Source organism: Hyperolius riggenbachi, chromosome 8 (assembly GCF_040937935.1).
Source record: "Hyperolius riggenbachi isolate aHypRig1 chromosome 8, aHypRig1.pri, whole genome shotgun sequence".
Classification (NCBI taxonomy): Eukaryota; Metazoa; Chordata; class Amphibia; order Anura; family Hyperoliidae; genus Hyperolius; species Hyperolius riggenbachi.
Window position 1 is genome coordinate 217,186,337 of NC_090653.1, and position 23,836 is coordinate 217,210,172.

General features: G+C 44.8%; 1 protein-coding gene across 4 annotated transcripts in view; it reads right to left on the minus strand.

Moving 5' to 3' along the window:
• The window catches only part of RABGAP1 (RAB GTPase activating protein 1), a 281,195-nt gene extending 266,237 nt beyond the window's left edge, over window positions 1-14,958 (minus strand). For all 4 annotated transcript variants that reach the window (XM_068248160.1, XM_068248159.1, XM_068248157.1 and 1 more), the window contains exon 1: window positions 14,789-14,958. The gene's annotated coding sequence lies outside the window, so the exon portion shown is untranslated. The remainder of the gene's footprint in view (window positions 1-14,788) is intronic.
• Between the last annotated feature and the right edge of the window lie 8,878 nt (window positions 14,959-23,836).

A 23,836-nucleotide genomic window follows, 5' to 3' on the forward strand; every position in this document is an offset into this window, starting at 1 on the left:
CTCCTGATCACCCCCCCACCCCTCAGATTCTCCCCAGACCCCCCCAGACCCTCCCCCCCCCCCCGTGTACTGTATGCATCTATCCCCCCTGATCACCTGTCAATCACCTGTCAATCACCCGTCAATCACCCCCTGTCACTGCCACCCATCAATCAGCCCCTAACCTGCCCCTTGCGGGCAATCTGATCACCCACCCACACCAATAGATCGCCCGCAGATCCGACATCAGATCACCTCCCAAGCGCAGTGTTTACATCTATTCTCTCCTCTAAACACCCACTAATTACCCATCAATCACCCCCTATCACCACCTGTCACTGTTACCCATCAGATTAGACCCTTGCGGGCACCCAATCACCCGCCCACACGCTCAGATTGCCCTCAAACCCCCCCTTATCGATTCGCCAGTGCATTATTTACATCCGTTCTTCCCTGTAATAACCCACTGATCACCTGTCAATCACCCATCAATCACCCCCTGTCACTGCCACCCATCAATCAGCCCCTAACCTGCCCCTTGCGGGCAATCTGATCACCCACCCACACCAATAGATCGCCCGCAGATCCGACATCAGATCATCTCCCAAGTGCAGTGTTTACATCTCTTCTCTCCTCTAAACACCCACTAATTACCCATCAATCACCCCCTATCCCCACCTGTCACTGTTACCCATCAGATTAGACCCTAATCTGCCCCTTGCGGGCACCCAATCACCCGCCCACACCTCAGAACGCCCTCAGCCCTGATCACCTCGCTAGTGCATTGCTTGCATCTATTTCCCCCCTCTAATCACACCTTGAGACACCCATCAATCACCTCCTGTCACCCCCTAGCACTCCTATCCATCAGATCAGGCCCAATACATCCTGTCATCTAAGAGGCCACCCTGCTTATGACCGTTTCCACAAAATTTGCCCCCTCATAGACCACCTGTCATCAAAATTTGCAGATGCTTATACCCCACAACAGTCATTTTGAGAAATTTGGTTTCTACTCACAGTTTTGGGCCCGTAAAATGCCAGGGCAGTATAGGAACCCCACAAGTGACCCCATTTTAGAAAGAAGACACCCCAAGGTATTCTGTTAGGTGTATGATGAGTTCATAGAAGATTTTATTTTTTGTCAAAAGTTAGCGGAAATTGGATTTTTATTGTTTTTTTCACAAAGTGTCATTTTTCACTAACTTGTGACAAAAAATAAAATCTTCTATGAACTCACCATACCCCTAACGGAATACCTTGGGGTGTCTTCTTTCTAAAACGGGGTCACTTGTGGGGTTCCTATTCTGCCCTGGCATTTTAGGGGCCCTAAACCATGAGGAGTAGTCTAGAAAACAAATGCCTCAAAATGACCTGTGAATAGGACGTTGGGCCCCTTAGCGCACCTAGGCTGCAAAAAAGTGTCACACATGTAGTATCGCCATACTCAGGAGAAGTAGTATAATGTGTTTTGTGGTGTATTTTTACACATACCCATGCTGGGTGGGAGAAATCTCTCTGTAAATGGACAATTGTGTGTAAAAAAAATCAAAAATGTGTCATTTACAGAGATATTTCTCCCACCCAGCATGGGTATGTGTAAAAATACACCCCAAAACACATTATACTACTTCTCCTGAGTACGGCGGTACCACATGTGTGGCACTTTTTTGCACCCTAAGTGCGCTAAGGGGCCCAAAGTCCAATGAGTACCTTTAGGATTTCACAGGTCATTTTGCGACATTTGGTTTTAAGACTACTCCTTACGGTTTAGGGCCCCTAAAATGCCAGGGCAGTATAGGAACGCCACAAATGACCCCATTTTAGAAAGAAGACACCCCAAGGTATTCCGTTAGGAGTATGGTGAGTTCATAGAAGATTTTATTTTTTGTCACAAGTTAGCGGAAAATGACACTTTGTTAAAAAAAAAACAATTAAAATCAATTTCCGCTAACTTGTGACAAAAAAAAAAAAACTTCTATGAACTCACCATCCTCCTAACGGAATACCTTGGGGTGTCTTCTTTCTAAAATGGGGTAATTTGTGGGGTTCCTATACTTTCCTGGCATTTTAGGGGCCCTAAACCGTGAGGAGTAGTCTTGAAACGAAATTTCTCAAAATGACCTGTGAAATCCTAAAGGTACTCATTGAACTTTGGGCCCCTTAGCGCAGTTAGGGTGCAAAAAAGTGCCACACATGTGGTATCGCCGTTTTGGGGTGTATTTTTCCACATACCCATGCTGAGTGGGAGAAATATCTCTATAAATAGACAATTGTGTGTAAAAAAAATTTAAATCATTTACGGAGATATTTCTCCCACCCAGCATGGGTATGTGTAAAAATACACCCCAAAACACATTATACTACTTCTCCTGAGTACGGCAATACCACATGTGTGGCACTTTTTTGCAGCCTAACTGCGCTAAGGGGCCCAAAGTCCAATGAGCATCTTTAGGCTTTACAGGGGTGCCTACAATTAGGCACCCCCCAAAATGCCAGGACAGTGAACACACCCCACAAATGACCCCATTTTGGAAAGTAGACACTTCAAGGTATTCAGAGAGGAGCATAGTGAGTCCGTGGCAGATTTCATTTTTTTTTGTCGCAAGTTAGAAGAAATGGAAACTTTTTTTTTTTTTTTTGTGTCACAAAGTGTCATTTTCCGCTAGCTTGTGACAAAAAATAAAATCTTCTATGAACTCACCATGCCTCTCACTGAATACTTTGGGATGTCTTCTTTCCAAAATGGGGTCATTTGGGGGGTATTTGTACTATCCTGGAATTTTAGCCCCTCATGAAACCTGACAGGTGCGCAGAAAAGTCAGAGATGCTTGAAAATGGGAAAATTCACTTTTTGCACCATAGTTTGTAAACGCTATAACTTTTACCCAATCCAATAAATATACACTGAATGGTTTTTTTTTTATCAAAGACATGTAGCAGAATAACTTTCGCGCTCAAATGTATAGGAAATTTTACTTTATTTGAAAAATGTCAGCACAGAAAGTTAAAAAAGTCATTTTTTTGACAAAATTCATGTCTTTTTTGATGACTATAATAAAAAGTAAAACTCGCAGCAGCAATCAAATAGCACCAAAAGAAAGCTGTATTAGTGACAAGAAAAGGAGGTAAAATTCATTTAGGTGGTAGGTTGTATGACTGAGCAATAAACCGTGAAAGCTGCAGTGGTCTGAATGGAAAAAAAGGCTCTGGTCCTTAAGGGGTTTTATGACTGCAGTCCTTAACCTATTTTGGTTTCTGGACGTAGAAACTACGTCCAGAAACCATGTGCGCTACCGCGCGCCCCCGCGGCCGATCGCGCGCGTGCACGCGCACTCCCGGCCGCGATTTCGGTAGTCAGGGAATCAATGTATCGGACTATGAAGTCCGATCACTGATTCCTCTCCCCCGCTGAAAAAGCGACAGCTTCTCTCGGAAGCTGCGCCTTTTCTGGCCATTCACTTCCTGATGCGCCACTCTAAGCGTATGTTACGCTTAGAGTGACGTCATGTAAAATAGAAATGAATTAAAATCAACACACATTTACATTATAAATCTATTGTTTACCCCTCACCCTCCCAAAACTACCCAAATAAAATGTTTACTATAAATAAAAAAAACCATTACAATAAACAAAAACAAAAAACATGTAAATATTTACCTAAGGGTCTAAACTTTTTAAATATCAATGTAAAGATGAAATATTTCTATATTTTTTTTATTTTAAACTTGTTAATAGTGATGGATGCAAAATGGAAAAAATGCACCTTTATTTCCAAATAAAATATTGTCGCCATACATTGTGATAGGGACATAATTTTAACGGTGTAATAACCGGGACATATGGGCATATACAATACATGAGTTTTAATTATGGAGGCATGTATTATTTTAAAACTATAATGGCTGAAAACTGAGAAATAATGAATTTTTCCATTTTTTTCTTATTCTTCCTGTTAAAATGCGTTTACAGTAAAGTGGCTCTTAGCAAAATGTACCCCCCAAAGTAAGCCTAATTGGTGGCGGAAAAAACAAGATATAGATCAGTTCATTGTGATAAGTAGTGATAAAGTTATAGGCTAATGAATGGGAGGTGAACATTTCTCTCGTAAAAACCACGGAACCTGAATGGGTTAAAGAGAACCCGAGGTGGGTTTGGAGAATGTTATCTGCATACAGAGGCTGGATCTAATCCCTCATAAATCACAGCCACACTGCTGACAAACAGCTTGTCAGAGCTGGCTGTGTTTATCTCTATAGTGTCAGTCTGCAGCTCTCCCCGCCTCCTGCAGAACTCCGGTGCCCGCCTGCATCCCTTCCCTCCCTGCTGATTGGAGGGAAGGGATGGGGGCAGGGACTGGAGCTATGCAGGAGGCGGGGGAGCAGCCGAGACTGACACTACAGATGTAAACACAGCCTCACAGCAAGGCTGTGATTTATGAGGGATTGCAGAGTGCAGGGGGACCTTAGTGGGGTTTGGGATAGCAACAGAGGCTGGGCTGTATAGGCAGATCCAGCCTCTGTATGCAGATAACATTCTTTAAACACACCTTGGGTTCTCTTTAAGTGGTTAACATGTAATGATAAGCTTTCACAATGAGAGAGTTGTCTTGTTACTCCAGTCCTTACTTTATCATCTCTGCAGTTATTTTCATATACAGTACATAGGGAGGGGAGGTGCACAAACAGGGAGGATGTAGCTCCACCCTTCCTGCTGCCAGGCCGATTACAGCTATCCTGTGTAGGACAGCCAGGGAAGGAGAGAGGTGTGTTTGTGTGTGTGTCTGTGTGTGTGTGTGTGTGTGTGTGTGTGTGTGTGTGTGTGTGTGTGTGTGTGTGTGTGTGTGTGTGTGTGTGTGTGTGTGTGTGTGTGTGTCTGTGTGTCTGTGTGTGTGTGTGTGTGTGTGTCTGTGTGTGTGTGTGTGTGTGTGTGTGTGTGTGTGTCTGTGTGTCTGTGTGTCTGTGTGTCTGTGTGTCTGTGTGTCTGTGTGTCTGTGTGTCTGTGTGTCTGTGTGTCTGTGTGTCTGTGTGTCTGTGTGTCTGTGTGTCTGTGTGTCTGTGTGTCTGTGTGTCTGTGTGTCTGTGTGTCTCTGTGTGTGTGTGTGTGTCTGTGTGTCTGTGTGTGTCTGTGTCTGTGTCTGTGTCTGTGTGTGTGTGTCTGTGTGTGTGTGTCTGTGTGTGTGTGTCTGTGTGTGTGTGTCTGTGTGTGTGTGTCTGTGTGTGTGTGTCTGTGTGTGTGTGTCTGTGTGTGTGTGTCTGTGTGTGTGTGTCTGTGTGTGTGTGTCTGTGTGTGTGTGTCTGTGTGTGTGTGTCTGTGTGTGTGTGTGTGTGTGTGTCTGTGTGTGTGTGTGTGTGTGTGTGTCTGTGTGTGTGTGTGTGTGTCTGTGTGTGTGTGTGTGTGTCTGTGTGTGTGTGTGTGTGTCTGTGTGTGTGTGTGTGTGTGTGTGTGTGTGTCTGTGTGTGTGTGTGTGTGTCTGTGTGTGTGTGTGTGTGTCTGTGTGTGTGTGTGTGTGTCTGTGTGTGTGTGTGTCTGTGTGTGTGTGTGTGTGTCTGTGTGTGTGTGTGTGTGTCTGTGTCTGTGTCTGTGTCTGTGTGTCTGTGTGTGTGTCTGTGTGTGTGTGTGTCTGTGTGTGTGTGTGTCTGTGTGTGTGTCTGTGTGTGTGTGTGTCTGTGTGTGTGTCTGTGTGTGTGTCTGTGTGTGTGTCTGTGTGTCTGTGTGTGTGTCTGTGTGTGTGTCTGTGTGTGTGTCTGTGTGTGTGTCTGTGTGTGTGTCTGTGTGTGTGTCTGTGTGTGTGTCTGTGTGTGTGTCTGTGTGTGTGTCTGTGTGTGTGTCTGTGTGTGTGTCTGTGTGTGTGTCTGTGTGTGTGTCTGTGTCTGTGTGTGTGTCTGTGTGTGTGTCTGTGTGTGTGTCTGTGTGTGTGTGTCTGTGTGTGTGTGTCTGTGTGTGTGTGTCTGTGTGTGTGTGTCTGTGTGTGTGTGTGTGTCTGTGTGTGTGTCTGTGTGTGTGTCCCTCTCAGTGTCTGTTGTGTATTTTGTATAAATGCTGTGCATTTTGCTCTTTGTTATGCAGAGTGCTCTTCAGCATAAACTAGTAAAAAAGCATACAGCTCAGGATGCTTTACTTTACATTGCAGTCTGTAGTAACACTCCACTTAAAGAGACTCCGTAACAAAAATTGCATCCTGTTTTTTATCATCCTACAAGTTCCAAAAGCTATTCTAATGTGTTCTGGCTTACTGCAGCACTTTGTACTATCACAGTCTCTGTAATAAATCAATGTATCTTTCCCTTGTCAGACTTGTCAGCCTGTGTCTGGAAGGCTGCCAAGTTCTTCAGTGTTGTGGTTCTGCTATGCACTCCCCCCTCAGGGGGGAAAGAAACACACAAATGATCTCTTGAGATTCAAAAGGAAGGCTGTATACAGCCTGCTTGTGTATGGATGTATTTTCTATGTGTGGACATACTGTACATCAACCTACTTCCTGTTTTGGTGGCCATTTTGTTTGTTTATAAACAAACTTTTTAAAACTGTTTTTAACCACTTTTAATGCGGCGGGGAGCGGCGAAATTGTGATAGAGGGGAATAGGAGATGTCCCCTAACGCACTGGTATGTTTACTTTTGTGCGATTTTAACAATACAGATTCTCTTTAAAGGAGTTATCAGGCAAAAAAAATGAGTTTCACTTACCTGGGGCTTCTAGCAGCCCCATGCAGCCATCCTGTGCTGTCGTAGTCACTCACTGCTGCTCTGGTCCCCCTCCGTCAGCTAGTTTAGTTTTGGCCAACCTCAGGGTCGGCGGGCCGCATTGCAGACATTTTTACGCATTCCCGCTGGTGCAGGAACATTAACAAACACGTTTTTATGTATTAGTGGTTTCATGCGTAAAAATGTACACATGAAACCACTGACGCGTAAAAACGTATGTATTAATGTTCCTGCACCAGCGGGAATGCATAAAAATGTACGCGTTCCTGCACCAGCGGGAATGCATAAAAATGTACGCAATGCGGCCCGCCGACCCCGAGGTCGGCAAAAACTAAACTAGCTGACGGAGAGGGACCAGAGCAGCAGTGAGTGACTAGGACAGCACAGGATGGCTGCGTGGGGCTGGTAGAAGCCCCAGGTAAGTGAAACTCAATTTTTTTTTTTGCCTGATAACTCCTTTAAGGACAGTTCAGGACAGGTGAGACCTCCTCACACACACTTTACACTTGCATTACTCTTTGTGAATTAACATCCTGTCTTTAAAGGGGAACTGAAGAGAGAGGTATATGGAGGCTGTCATGTTTATTTCCTTTTAATCAATACCAGTTGCCTGGCAGCCCTGCTGGTCTATTTCTCTGCAGTAGTATCTGATTAAAACCAGAAACAAGCATGCAGCTAGTCTTGTCAGATCAGACTTATAAGTCTGAACCACTGAAACACCTGATCTGCTGCATGCTTGTTCAGGGGCTATGGCTAATAGTATTAGAGGCAGAGGATCAGCAGGGCTGCCAGGCAACTGGTATTGTCTAAAAGGAAATAAACATGACAGCCTCCATATACCTCTCTCTTCAGTTCCCCTTTAACTTTAGAATTCTGTTGTTATTTTGAGGATTGAAACCTTAAATTTTAGAAATCACTCCTTAAGGAGGAACTGCAGTGAAAATAACACAATGAAAAAAGTGCTTATTTTTTGACAATAATTTTTCTTATAAATGATTTAGTCAGTGTTTGGCTATTTTAAAATCTTTCCTCTCCCTGATCTACATTCTGAAATGTTTCACATGGCAACATTTTTACTGCTGGCAGGTGATGTCTGTGGAAGGAGATGATGCTTTTTTGGCAGTTGGAAACCGCTGGTATTTACCACAATGCAACAAGAAGACTCCCACAGTGTGACGTCAGTACCTAAGTGCTGATATCACACTGTGGAAAGGGTTTCGCCACAATATCAGCCATACAACACCCCCTGATGAGCCATTTGAGAAAAAATAAAGATTTCTCATGGGAAAGAAGGTATCAGCTACTGATTGGGTGAAGTTCAATAAAGTAAGAATCCTTATTTTAAGGTTTGCCTGAGGTAAATTGCTTAGTGAATATTACACGCTTTATCATTATGGTGATAATAGTAAAAACAGCACAGAATCGTTATTAAAGACAGTAGATGAGCTTAGTGAATTGTGGCCTTTGTTTAATACGATTCACTGGAACCTCACATCAGCTGGGTTCTGGTACATAGATCTCCCCCCTTGCAGAAAATGGCCCTGGCCTTTTCTATATCAGATATCGAAAAGGTAGAGGCCTATCTCTGCAAGGTGGCAGAACTACACACTGGAACCCGGCTAATATGAGGCTTCAATGAATCTCATTATACAGACAACATGCTAAGCCATTCACATTGGTAATGACAGGCTGGGATGGCTGACTGGGTAGAGTGCCAGCTTCCTGGCCAGGAGCTATTTGTTTCTGAAAGTAGATGCCATATTAATATACCTTTAAAATTCCTAAACTTTGGCAGTGATGAAATGCCTTTTATGTCACATACTTTCAATCAACAAGATTGTTATATGCAAATTAAAGGAGTCGGGCGTTGACACGGAATTGGTAGAATCAGAAACGGAGTCGTCGGAGGAATTTTGTACTGACTCCACAGCCCTGCCTAGAAGTCAATTTTGCAGATTGTGAAGAAATTGTACAAATAAGAGGAACTACATCCAACAAAGTGATACACTAACAAAGAAGTTAATTTCTGTAATTGGGACAGTAAAGGGAATAAAATCCAATTATGGGCTGGTTTAGACCTGGAAAGCACTACAAATCGCAAATCACTAGCGTTTTGTAAGCGATTTCATGAGCGTTTTCCAGCGATTTTGGTAGCAATTTTAAAAAGTGTACGCTTTTTGCCAGCGATTGTGATAGCGATTTGCAATTTTAATTCTGATTGGTCCTTTTAATTATATATTTTTTTACAGTGTGCAGTAATTTAAAAAAAAAGCACATAAATCGATATGTGTAACGATTCATGAGCGATTTGCCAGCGCTTCAATACTTTCAAGTGAAGCGCAAATGCTCCCAAAATGCTGCATGTTCTGCGATTGCGATTTTGGTAAAATCGCAATCACTGCTGCGGGATTTGTTACATTCATTTACATTGGCAGAGCGTTTAGGGAAGCGCTCCCTAAACGCTCAAAAAAACGATCTAATGGGTTCTAGGCCTCACATAGAATACGCTGCATCGAAATATTGCTTAGAGTGAAGATTCCCTGCCTTTTTCGATGGAACGATAAGGCATCCACTGTGCAGTAAAGATGCGCTGGGCACTGCAAGGGGTGTGTTATCATCACATTAAATGACAATACATAGGTGGCAATGGATACTCTGATGCAGAGCATTCATTCTAAACCAGCCCTAACCTTTTCCTACTTAACCCAAAACCAAAATGAAGAAAATTAAGTGGAATGCTTACATATGCCACGACTCCAGCACTGCTATGCTAATTTCCAGATAAAGCATTTTTCCACCTGGTTGGAAAATGATCAACGTTAAAGAATAAATACTTCACCCTCTCCTTCTTGGCACCCTTGCTGCTGCTGTGCCAACTTAGATAAGCTGGAAAGTCGACAACTGCAAGATATGCCACAATTTCACCTTAACTTAGCACCGTGTACAGTTGGAAGAACAGACAGGAAGAAAATGATCTTGCAGACCTGTTTTTGTGCAACATGCATTGCTTCCCCCAAGGGTTCTGTAGTAAGTTTTGCGTAAATCCCACTTTAATCCTCACTACAGAACTTCTAAAAAGGAAGTAGAATTGGTCAGTGTAGCGCAATACACCTCTCATTCGGGAGACCTGCTCTGCTCATCAGTAGCGGAGCCAAAAAATAAAGCAGCACGAGAACTGATCCACAAACACACCTCCCTGTAAGCAAATAACATAAAAGAATCAACTGAAAGCACATTACATACTTCCTCAGGCCTCTTTAAAAGGGATGTCTGAAGTGAAAATAAACTTATGATATAATGATTTGTATGTGTAGTACAGCTAAGAAATAAAACAGTTGCAAAGTAAAGCTTCTCATATTGTTTCCAGTACAGGAAGAGTTAAGAAACTTCAGTTATCTATGCAAAAGAGCTTCTCTGAGCTCTCCGACCAAGCTTGGTCGGCTACAGTGCTGTTTTCCAAAGCACTTATCTCAACCTGTCTCTCACTGTTTCTTGCTTGTTTAAAGGGGAACTGAAGAGATAGGTATATGGAGGCTGTCATGTTTATTTCCTTTTAATCAATACCAGTTACCTGGCGGCCCTGCTGGTCTATTTCTCTGCAGTAGTATCTGATTAAAACCAGAAACAAGCATGCAGCTAGTCTTGTCAGATCAGACTTTTAAGTCTGAACCACTGAAACACCTGATCTGCTGCATGCTTGTTCAGGGGCTATGGCTAATAGTATTAGAGGCAGAGGATCAGCAGGGCTGCCAGGCAACTGGTATTGTCTAAAAGGAAATAAACATGACAGCTTTTACTGGAGAGAAGTTCAAAGAGTCATTAGCTCTGCTCCATATTTTAAAACACAGAGTGTAGTTTGTAAACTGCTAATATTAGAGACTGACAGCTGAGCTGTGCACTTGTCGGGAAGTTCAGAGTCTCGTTTGCCACCCACAAGCGTCATTCAGGTGCAATGGCAGCGGTTGTAACATCACTCATGTTAGTGCTTGACACATGCTGGTGTTACCCAGCGTGAATTCACTGCCTGTCAACTGCCCATCTTAAAGAGGCCTTATAGATACCACTTCACAAGTAGCCACAGTCTGTGCCACCTCTTCAGAGGGTAGATGTCTAAAGGTGGCCATACACTTATAGATTTGCAGCAGATTCGACCATCAGATTTCTGTCATATGCCTGTCAGGTCGAATCTGACAGGAATCTATCTGATGTGTGCCACACACTAGGAACAGATTACCAATAGATTTCTATCGGAAATTGATCTAAATGCATTATTGGACCGTTAGATCCAATGCAACTCTATGGTCCATCGATCTGCTGCCAGCAGCAGATCGACCTAGATAGATTGAAATTGATTGAATTCGACTGCAAATCGATCAATTTGATAGAATTGCTTTCCTACCGATCAATTCCACATAATAGATTGATCAATCGATGGCTGAAATCGACCAGTGTATGGGTCCCTTAAGCCCTCCTTGCTTCCAGTTGCCTTCAGTGCAGTCTGTCTTGCTACTGAGAGGGACTAGCTCCCTGCTCTTGTTAATAAACCCTACGGCAAGCCATGGTATGAAAGTATATCCAGGAAATGATAAAAGAACCTAAAAAAAAAATGCACAGGGGAAAACAGCTATTCTACTTTGCAGAAGTACACCACTGCATACAAGGTACCCTAGAACAGTGTTTCTCAACATTTTATTGGTATATACACACCTTTTAAAACCCTGTACTCTCCAAGTACCCCCCCCCCCCCCCCCCCAGCATAGTAAACATTATCACAAGTACCCCTTGACAAATATATATTCAATTGTAGTACATGATAATTGGTTCTAAACTATTTCCAAGCATTTACTATTGCTTTAAATTAGTTAAAATACGAATTTGGTGTTTAAATAAGATGTATCATTTTCTAAAACTCTACATTTGTTATTCTTGGTTAAATATAAAGCCCGAGTACCCACTGGAACCATCAGAAGTACCCCCTGGTGTACGTGTACCACACGTTGAGAACCTAGGCCCTAGAAGAAACCCCTTTTCAAGGTACCTAAATGGCAGCACATGCTGTCCCCTCTCATCTCTCCAGAAGCAAACCGGATCAGTTGCTCTCCAAATACTGATCTACCCATATCTTACTAACTAATGCACATAAAGGTCTTTGCTAGCAATGAGAAAACAGAGATACATTGTGATTGGTAGTTGAATTTATTTGGTGCACATTTAAACAGCAATGCATGTATTCATAATACATCTATAATATAATCTATAATACATCTATAATAGACGTGTAGGCTGAACAGGAACTCTGCATGGGACTAATCAGATTTATATAGCTAGTGATTGACACCTGTCAGCTTGCTTAATTCCACTGCCAGTAACTGTTTCAAGACCTAACTACCCATTTTCCCTATGGTAATTCTGCTTCAAGTGGAGGAAGCTAAATAAACTGAAATCCCTTTTCAGATACTCCAGTAAAAGCAAATATTTCAACAGTTTACTCAGACAGGAAGCCCTGTTTATCATGTTGTGCAACTATGTTCACAGCACATGCAATAAGATCAATGGAGAATCACACTTGTTTGTTTAAAAACTGCATTAACATTTTCACAGATGCAAAAAAAAATAAAAAATGTACATCTTGTTGCAGCATAAATCCGCACCATACAGATTCTCATTGACTCATTAGCTGGGCAAAAAACTGCATACAAATGCGGGAAGAACATCTCAAATTCACATGTGAATCAAAGTAAGGCACTGTATTAGAAAACCAACAGCAAACTGAGGAAAAGGCCATGTTCACAGCGGTGCGTTGCAGTGTAAGTGTCTCTTTGTAACGCGGCTTACCACATTGCAATGCACCACCTATGCAACGTTAATTAACAGTAAAGGTAAAGCATACTTCACATTGATTGTATGCTTCTCTGTACCTAACCCAAGCCAAGGTGTGGATAACGCGCTGTGCCTCTGTCCCAATCCTTTGTCTTACATTCCTGCTGTCACAGGGAATGCAACACAAGGGCCGGCGTTAGTTACATGAATATCACACCGAGTCATTTGCAAAGAAAGGCAAGTTGCTCAGATAACGTAAGCTGATGAGGAAGCACTGACAGAGCAGCCTGCAGGGGAGGCAGTATAAGCTGATGAGAAAGCACTGACAGAGCAGCTTGCAGGGGAGGTAGTGGCAGCCGAGGGTGAAGCACTGACAGAGCAGCTTGCAGAGGAGGCAGCTGAAGGGTAAGCACTGACAGAGCAGCTTGCATGGGAGGCAGCTGAGGGGGGAGCACTGACAGAGCAGCTTGCAGAGGAGACAGTATAAGCTGATGAGGAAGCACTGACAAAGCAGCTTGCAGGGGAGGTAGTGGCAGCTGAGGGGGGAGCACTGACAGAGCAGCTTGCAGAGGAGGCAGCTGAAGGGTAAGCACTGACAGAGCAGCTTGTAGAGGAGACAGTATAAGCTGATGAGGAAGCACTGACAGAGCAGCTTGCAGGGGAGGCAGCTGAGGGGGGAGCACTGACAAAGCAGCTTGCAGAGGAGGCAGTATAAGCTGATGAGGAAGCACTGACAGAGCAGCTTGTAGAGGAGACAGTATAAGCTGATGAGGAAGCACTGATAGAGCAGCTTGCAGGGGAGGCAGCTGAGGGAGGGGCACTGACAGAGCAGTTTGCAGAGGAGACAGTATAAGCTGAGGGTGAAGCACAGAGCAGCTTGCTGAGGAGGCAGTGTAAGTTGAGAGGAGAAGCATTGACAGAGAAGCTTGCAGGAGAAGCAGGGTAAGATGAGGGTGAAGCACTGACAGAGAAGCTTGCAGGGGAGGCAGGGTAAGCAAGCTGAGAGGAGAAGCACTGACAGAGTAGCTTGCAGAGGAGGCAGTATAAGTTGAGAGGAGAAGAACTGACAGAGAAGCTTGCAGGAGAAGCAGGGTAAGATGAGGGTGAAGCACTGACAGAGAAGCTTGCAGGGGAGGCAGGGTAAGCAAGCTGAGAGGAGAAGCACTGACAGAGTAGCTTGCAGAGGAGGCAGTATAAGCTGAGGGTGAAGCATTGACAGAGCAGCCTTCAAGAGAGTCAGTGTAAGCTGAGGGGTGAAGCACTGACAGAGAAGCTTGCAGGGGAGGCAGGGTAAGGTGAGGGGAAGCACTGACAGAGTTTCTTGCAGAGGAGAAAGAGCAGGCACTGTAAATTGAGAGTGAAGTACTGAAATCCTCATTCTTTAGTCTTTGGAGTGCTCTCCTTTCCTTATTATGCGGCTTCCTAACATTATCAGTTTCCTATTTCCATCACCTCCACAGTCGTATTCAGCACCTGAGGGTCAGAATTATTCCTATCCCTCAGCTTTGCTGGATCATTAGTCATGCATTCGCACATGATCTGCATTAGCTAAAGAGTTGAAGGGTTTTCTCAAAATGCCACACTTCCCACTTAAACAGAGACTAGAAGCATCTCAGGTTCCATACTTACCTGGGGGCTTCCTTAAGCCCCTTTGAGGCCGCTCATCTCTTGCCGTCTACCCGGGTGGCTCCTGCCACCCACAATAGTGCTTGAAAGCCTGGCTGAATCACGCTCCAACTTGCATGTGTGGCCAGGTGTACTCCCTCATCATGCCTCCTTCCCTGGAAGTATTCTGCGCCTGAGCAGTAGTACTGCGCAAGTGCAGAACACTCGAAGCCACAGAGCACGACAGGGAGTGTGTGGGGCCACGCAAGGCGACTTAGCCAGGCTTTCAGGCACTATTGCGGGTGACAGGAGTCACCGGAGAAGACAGCAAGGGACGAACAGCCTCAAAGGGGCTTAAGGAAGCCCCAGGGAAGTATGGAACCTGAGACGCTTCTCATCTCAGGTGCACTTTAAGCTTTTGCAGAAACTTGCATGTATCCACTTCTACATGGAATAATTCTTGTGAGAAGCTGGGGACAAAGCTTAGCCCTTTTATTCAATACAGACAGTTCATCAGCATCCAAAATTCTACCTGAGACATGAAACACCAAATGATCTGCCCTCAGCTGCTCACAGGCAGCATGTCTATTAGCATTTACACTCTCATTATGATGCTGTGTATTAAACAGCAGAGATAGAGATTGCCCCAGCATGGATCCTAGCACGCCCGTACTCACAGCTGCAGCATCTACTTCCTCAGAGGGTTCTGCTCCTCGTTACTCTCTGGAATGCTTGTGCAGAGCCTTGTTGTGACAGCTGGGGGAATGAGATCGGACTTGCTCGTCCTGCATTCTGTTGTTTCCTGTGCCTCTGAGAGGTCGTCCCCCTCCACAGCCGTCACCTCCGTTTCCTCCTCCTGTAACTACGGATGCCTGTCTGTGAAAAAAAAGGGCAGTGATCCTAGTTTGCTCTCCTTCTGAATCAGAGCCTGCAACTCCCCCTGAATGAAAGCTGGTGCTTTGAGAAGTACCTAGGATGTAGGAACACTAGCTCCAAAGCCTCACCTAGCATTCCTTTCTGCACTCCTAAATTAGACTCCAAGTATAAACTTGATTGTTTGCATAAGCTCCTGCATCACACTGGAATTTCTGGTGTACATCCAAAAAAGGGCGCCTGGAAAAAAGGGTGCAGGATATAGCCGAAATGATAAGTTTTTATGCAAAACGATACTTTTCTTTATAACTTATAACGGGCATAGCTACAAATGACTGGGCCCCATAGCAAAAAAATGTTTATGCCCCCCCACGACCTTCCAACCCCACGGACCTCGGACCTCCCCACCCAAACATTCCTCCTGGACCCTCCACCCCAACATTCCCACACCCCTCTAAGTACAGTATAAGTAGCCAGGTCTATAGGTGTCCCCAGTTTAGGTAGTAGTCAGGGGTGTAACTAGAAATCACTGGGCCCCCTTGTGCCAACAGCAATTTAAACTAAATACTGTACAAACGTTTTAACTCATACATGAACATTATGGAAAATCCAAGTTGAAAATAAACTGTGAAGATAAATAATTTCGACCACCCTACTCCTGAAAAAAATTATTTTTTTAGAACCTCCCACTCTTATTTTCTGTTTTAAAAAGCTAAAAATGTAGGTTTAATGCTATTGTCTCATATGATGATGATTCAGCTTTTCCTATAGTCTCGCAGTTAGCAATCATGTGACCCCCAACAAGACAAATTCAGCAATCATGAGGCCCCTATCAAGACAAATTCAGCAATCATGAGGCCCCCAACATGACAAATTCAGCAATCGTGAGGCCCCCAACAAGACAAATTCAGCAATCATGAGGCCCCCAACAAGACAAATCCAGCAGTCATAAGGCACATAAATAGACAGCATTTCACATAAATAGGCAGAATGCCCCCTTAATATGGTAGACACCTCTCACCTGGCTTCTGAATTCTCCTGTACTGGCTGCTGTGCCTGGCAATACTGTTTTTGGCTGGATTGGGGATGATGTGTGGGCTGAAAGGCCTGGCAGTGATGTTGTGGCCTGGCTGGCATTGATGCTGTGGCCAGGTTGGCTGGCGGTGATGCTGTGGCCGATGCTGTGGCTGGGTTGGCGGTGATGCTGTGGCTAGGTTGGCTGGCAGTGATGCTGTGGCCGGGCTGGCTGGTGGTGATGCTGGGCTGTGCTTGGCTGGTTGAAGTAAATGCTGGCCTGACTGGTGGTGATGCTGTGGCCTTTTTGACAGTGATTCTGGGGTGGTTGGCTGGTGGTGATGCTGGGCTGGCTGACCTGGATAGTTTAGGTAGTGACAGGTGCCCCCTAGTTAAGGTAGCGCCAGGAGTCCCCCAGTTTAGGTAGTGACAGGAGCAGTCTCAAGCTCTCGCTGCAGCCCTGGTCCTCTTTGTGTGTCCACTCTGGCCGCATGCAATGATGGCAACTGGCTGGTGGTGTCGGCTCTTCTGACGCATACTGTGCCTGCGCACAACTACTCCACAGGCACAGTATCCGCCAGATGACAGCGGGTCGCCATCATTGCGGGCAGCCAGCTGGGACACCGAAAAGGACCGGGGTTGCAGCGAGGGACTGAGACTGCTGCTCGGGGCTGGAAGAAGCCCCAGGTGAGTAAAAAATTGATTTTGATGCTGGCCTCGGAAGTCCTTTAAAGTGAATCTGAATCGAAAATTAAAGTGTACCTGAGCTGAGAAGCGTCTTACCTGCGTCTTCCTTAAGACTGCTCGTCCCACTCCGTCTCCCCTGTCACCCGCAATTTAGCCTGAAAGCCTGGCCAAGTTGTGCTTCATCGCGCATGTGCGAAACCCGCCCAGGCACGCTCCCGTAGTCGGGAGCGTCCTGCGTTTACGCAGTACTACGCTCCCGAAGACTACTGGAGCGGAAGAGAGCAGTCTCCAATCAATTGGTCGGAGACTGCTAATGGGGGTGCCAGCCCAGGAATGACGGGAAGGCCCCAGAGCCTTCCCTCTCCTTAGGTAAATATCTTTTTTTTTAATTGTCGCTTTAGACTCCTTTTTACAGAGACTCTGTAACAAAATTGTCAGCCTTATTTCTTGTATCCTATAAGTTCCTTTACCTGTTCTAATGTGCTCTGGATTACTGCAGCATTTTCTAGTTGCACTGTCTCTGTAATATAAATAATCTTTTCTTTGTCAGGCTTTGTCGACACAGAGAGGAATGCTGCCTCTGCTGTGATAGGGAGAAGTTATGCACACCCTCTGCAGGCTCTGTGTGTGTGCTTTGTTTATCTTTCACAGACAGGCCTCTGCTCTCTGTTTCAGCTTGTCATGCTGAGAAACTGTGAGAATCCCTGACAGGAGTGCAGATAAATCACTGGTAATAAAAACTTGTAGTATACTGTAATATGATATATATATATATATATATATATATATATATATATATATATATATATATATACACACACACATACATCACTTCCTGGTTAGTGGCCATGTTTTTTGTTTGTCAACACTGACTAAAACTGGCGATTAAAAGCCAGGATGGCGGCGGGGAGTGGCGGAAACGGCAAAGAGGAATCCAGGAGATCACAGTGACTTAATTGGTATGTTTTTTATTGTACAAATCGGACAGTACAGATTCTCTTTAAAAACTATAGCTGGCCATACATCAGGCGACTTGGTGGCCGATCGACCATCTGATTCGATTAATTTAATTAAATCAGATGAAAATCGGTGCTGCCAAGTGCATGCCCAATTGTTGATGCAACCAATTTTTGGACTGAATCGGTCGGATATGCTGCAAGATGTCAAGCTGTTGTGGTTGGTCAGATGTGCGGCGGTAACAGCGAGCAATATCAGGACGAATGCCACGAAACCCCTGATGCTGTCACCCCTAATGTTCGAAGGGTGCCCCGTGCCCAGTGCACTATACATTACCTGTCTGCTTCCGCCGCTGGCTCCGGGCACAATGTTGCCAACTGTCAGTAAATAATACTGACAACACAAAAAAAAAAATAAACAGATTTGGGCTGCCAGTAGTAAAGTCCTTAAAGATGAACTTCAGCCTAAACAAACATACTGTCATTAAGTTACATTAGTTATGTTAATTAAAATAGATAGGTAATATAATCTCTTAGCCACCCTATTTTAAAAGTAGAGGCAAATGTTTGTGATTTCATGGGGGCAGCCATCTTCTTGGTTGAAAGGAGGTGACAGGGAGCATGAGACACAGTTCCAACTCTCCTGTGTCCTGGTCACCTCTCCCAGTTGCTAGGCAATGAGAACAACATCAGAAATCCCATCATACTTTGCACAGCATCAGGGGGAAAATGACCGGACAGTTTTATTTGATGGGGCGGAGCTTAGCTTCCAAGCAGCTAAACAATGAGGCTTGGGTATGAAAAACAAAGTTCTGATGCTGTGAACCTGTTAAAGAAACACCAAGCCTTTTCAGTGCTGCTGAGTAGATTTCTAGTCTGGAGGTTCACTTTAACTTTCTAGGGTCAGTAAAAGAAACCTCTCTCTTCCCTAGTAGATTACAGCACTTAGGGCCATATCCTATTCAAGGTGATAAGTAGCTTGCAGATGCGAGCTACTTCTCACCTTGCCATCGCGCGAGGATTACTGGCAAATCCTATTGCCCATATCCTTCGCGCGATGGCCGACCGTTAAGGAGCATTACTCAGGCGAAAGCCTGAGCGATGCTCCCTATTACTGTGCGATGGGGAGTGAGGTTTACGCTGTGGTGCTGTCCATCAGCACCACGGCCTCACTCCCCACACATGCGCACTCGCCCGCCGAACATCCCCGACATCTTCCGCCGCAGCATCTGGGGGTCTCCTTTAATAAGAAGACCCCCAGAGCTCCCCATCGGGTCGCCGCACACTGTAGAAGCCCCCCATGTAGCTGCACCGGCACCCCTGTTGGCATACATACCGCCGCAGATCACCCGACGCCTCTCGCCGCAAAATCCGTCGTGTAATTACAGTGTATCTGACACTGTAATTACTGTGCGCATAGAAGGAGCCCGGGCAAAGCATCTTTGAATCTGCAGCCTGGGCTTCCCATTGGTCCGCTGTGTGAGCCATATTATTGGTTCAGACAGCGGACCAATGGGGAGCCCAGGCTGCAGATTCAAAGATGCTTTGCCCGGGCTCCTTCTATGCACACAGTAATTACAGTGTCAGATATACTGTAATTACACGACAGATTTTGCGGCGAGAGGCGTCGGGTGATCTGCGGCGGTATGTATGCAGGGGTGCCGGTGCAGCTACATGGGGGGCTTCTACAGTGTGCGGCGACCCAACGGGAAGCTCTGGGGGTCTCCTTATTAAAGGAGACCCCCAGATGCTGCGGCGGCGACGTGCGTTAGCCAGTTTAGACCTGCTTTTTGCAGGTCTAAGCTAACGCTCATGTCTGCCGGGAAGTATCGCTTCCCGGAGGCATGATAAGGGAATTTGGATAACGTGGTAAGAACTCGCTGGGCGATTACATCGCCCAAGCGAGTTCTTTTCCACCTGGGGGGGGGGGGGTCTAAAGTTTTATAAGATTAAGTTAAGAACTCGCCAGTGCTAAACACTGGCGAGTTCATCAATAGAATATGGCCCTTAGTGCTTATCAGTTCAAGTGTCACTCTGGAATGCACTCTGCTCTAGCTAAAGGTGGCCATACATCAGTAGACTTGGCAGCCGACTATAATTATCGAATCTGATGAAAATTGGTGCTGCCAAGAACATTCCTGATCAACATATTTTCCAATTTAAATCGAAATTGGTCTTATATATCGATCAGACACGTTGGAAAATCTCGGGCCAACATGCTTGATTGGGTGCGCATCGGTAATGGTGTGCGATAATCGCGAGCAAGAACTCGTCAGAAACCTCTGCTCATGTCCTCACCCCCCCCCCACCCCCCCCCCGTTCCCACAAAGGTGCCCGTGCATTAATACTTTGTGTCTGGTGTGCGCCGCCATCTCTCCACTCTTCTTCATTCGCACCCCACGAGGCTGCCGGTGAATTGCATGTGGGGCAAGTGTATGTGCATCGCAAATGTCAGTAATATTAGACGTCAGTAAAAAAAACAATGTTCTGTCAGTAAATTTTTCTTTTTTCACTATTAAAGTTTATTGAAACAAATGTGAATGATGGTACAAAAAGTTATTGCTCAATATGTTACATATTAAGAGAGATCAAATGGGTAAATGTAACAAGTTTACAGCAGCAAACATAGCTTGACATCGTAATTAACCGTAGCATATATAAACTGTCAGTACATTTTTACCCAAGTATCTATAAATCCAGTTGGCGAAGGTCCTAGAAGAAGTTTTTCTTAGCTTCCTAAGGAAAATAGAATGTACACAAAATCAAAGGTAAGTCAATAAAAAGTACAAAAAAACCAATTCAATTAAAATTGAAGAATTTTACATAAAATACACATGTTCGTAGGAGGAGGGGGGTGAGTATTATCTCTAAGTGTATACCGTATTTGCCATTGTATAAGACGCTGCAGAATATAAGCCATACCTAGGTTTAGAGGGCAATACTAAACCTGGTATTATCCATGTACCAGAAGCATCTTGTACATCTTCTCCTCCAATTGGTGTCCTCCTGTGTCCCCATGTTTCCCCTTCTGTCTCCTGGTGTCTCCTTCTCTCCGCCCTTCTGTCCTCAGGTGTCCCTTTTTGTCCTTACCTCTATTCCCAGGTTTCCCCTTCTGTCATCCATTTTGTCCCCAGGTGTCCCCTTCTGTCCTCCCTTCTATCCCCAGGTGTCCCCTTCTGCCCTCCATTTTTTTCCCCAGATGTCCCCTTCTGCCCCCAGGTGTCCCCTGGTGTGCCTACTCTGTCCCCGCTCCACCCCCCTCCGTTTGCTGTTCCCTATGACTTCGCTTCCCCCCCCCACTCCCTCTGTAAGTGTATAGCGTCAGTGTTTTACCTAATCCATGGTGCCCGCGGGGATCACAGACCTCTTCCCTTCCACACTTCTTCTCTAGTAACGGCTTGAGCTGATGATATGGTCAGCACAAGGCGTTCACTAGGGGGAGCTCCACGGAAGGGAAGAGGTCTGTGATACCCGCAGACACCATGGATTAGGTAAGACACTCCCGCTATGCACTCACAGAGGGAGCGGAAGCAGGAAGGGGGGGAGGTGCAAAATACACCAGGCTTTTATTTTATTTTAGTTGTTTTTACAAGTAGGAGGATAAATACAATGATTTGTCTCATCAGTTTATTTTCACCTCGTGTTCCCTATTAGGGCTTATTTAAATTAGGCGCTGCACCAGTTTCCGGTTTGGCTGTGGCCCCCGTGCTGCTGTGAAGCCGCACCCTGGGCTGCTTAGCCGCGCAATGCACAGCTTTTGGGATTCAGGTGCATGGGAATGCATTCAACATTATTAAACATCACAACACTAAGTATTACCACTTATTTAAATAAATGAGACAAAAACCACCATTGGCGTTTAACAGGCCGTGGCCATTATTTATTGGGGGGAAAAGGGGGTAACAAACAACCAACTCTATTGTATAATACTATAACCATGTAACTTTATTTCCATGGGAAAACAGACATTACTCGACCAACACAACCGCGATCGATGGCCGCCACACGATCGCCACCACCAGTTATTTACTTTCACCATACCCCCCCCCCCCCCCCCCAATAAGAAAAGCCCGCAGCGAATGAAAGCAATAAAAACAGGGACGGGTGGGTGGGCAGCAGCACAGGTCGATCCGGAGTAATCCTCAAGTGACACTGACTGCTCTGACAGAGCTGGTTTTGTTTCACCTCAGCCAACCCCCTGATTGGCTAAGGACTTTTGGAGGGAATGAAGATCCGTCCAATCAGCTTCAAGCTGTACCTGACTAGCATATAGCTCAGAACTTTGCTTAAAACGACCTCTGTCACGAAAATCTTAAAATGTAAAATACATGTAAACATATACAAATAAGAAGTATGTTTCTTCCAGAGAAAAATGAGACGTAAATGACTTTTCTCCTATGTTGCTGTCACTTACAGTAGGTAGTAGAAATCTGACATTACCAACAGGTTTTGGACTAGCCCATCTTCTCATAGGGGGTTTTCAGGGTTTTCTTTATTTTTAAAAGCACTTAGTGAATGGCAGTTGCTCCGTCCAACTGCCAAATAAGTGTGTAGCGAGCAGGGAGGCTGGCTAGCATCTTTGTATAAATCTTTTTCAGGGAATGTCTTTATAAAGAATAAAGGCCATGCTGAGAATCCCCCATGGACAGATGGACTAACCCAAAACCTGTCGGTAATGTCAGATTTCTACTACCTACTGTTAGTGACAGCAACATGGGAGAAAAGTAATTTATGGCTCATTTTACTCTGGAAGAAATGTACTTCTTATTTGTATGTGTTTTAAATTTTAAGATTACCGCGACAGTTCCTCTTTAACAACAGCATGTCTTCTGAGGTAGAATTACCTCACAGCATCTAAAACACAGAAAAAACTGCCAGTACCAAAACCTTAAAGAGAACCTGTACTGAGTAAAAATATTTAAAATAAACACATGAGGTAACTTCAAATGAAAATTACAGAGTTACCTTGCCATCAGTTTCTCTCAGAAGTGCACCATTTTCTTCTGACATTAATCCCTTCCAGTTCTGACAATATTTTGTCAGATCTGAAATATATCAGTTGCTGTCAGTAAAATATCAGTTGCTGTCAGTTATAGCTGAGAGGAAAACTGATGTACCAGGCAATGTCCATGTTTCCCTATGGCTCAAGTGGGCGATGTTACAGTTTAACTGTGTGCTGACCAGAAAGCGGTTATGGGGTAATGGCTATTTTCAAAATGGAGGACGGAAAATTCCCTTGATCATAGTGAACAAATAGGACGCAGGACAGGAGAAAGACACTGAGGAGTAGACTACATGGGAGGTAAGTATGACTTGTGTATGCCTATTTTGACTTTTATTTTCAGTACAGGTTTTCTTTAACAATATACATATATACATATATATATACACATTTGTTCAATAGTTTCAGAATACCCATGTTCGCTGCCTCCCTATTTGCAATGCAGCTCATTCATTATGGGGTAAAGTGCAGCATGCCATCCAGATTTGCACCGCAGTGCTATTCAAACATCAAGCTATAACAAGAGTATGCAGAGTTTCCCTGCCCAACTCCCCTGCGGGGAAATGCTGCAAATTTGGACTAGATTTGGCTCTAGTGGAAACAGGCCCTCAAGGATTTGTGCAGTGAATTTGCACTGTTCACTTGATACCAGTAGTAACACTAGATATCAGCTGATACTTGCAGAATTGAAGAGAAAAGGTCAGCACCAGATGTAACAGCCGGCACACTCTAGACCACCAGGGAAGCTATATTGGAAGTGAAGACCTAGAACACCAGGGAAGACATATGGGGGGTAGGGGAAAGCACAAAACACGAGCAAACAGTATAGGGGAGGGTGGGGCCTCTAGACACCAGGGAACTTAGTAGGGGAGGGAGGACCACTAGGTAACAGGGAACTAAAAAGGGGTTGGAGGGGAGCCATTAGACACCAGGGAACTTCATAAGGGAAGAAGGTGGCCAGTAGACAATGAGGTTGGCCCACAACTAAGTCCCAGTGTACAATTTCGGCCCACTTTATATTTGAGTTTGACACCGTTCTAGGAATTTCCTTTATGGAGTACAATGTTATGCAAAGCAAAACGTTTGCCTTCTTAAAGTGGACCCGAACTCTTGCACAGGACAGAAGGAAGACAGAGAAATGCACCCTGTATGTATTTAGAGAGTTTAGCCTGTTTAATTCCCCCTCATTTGTG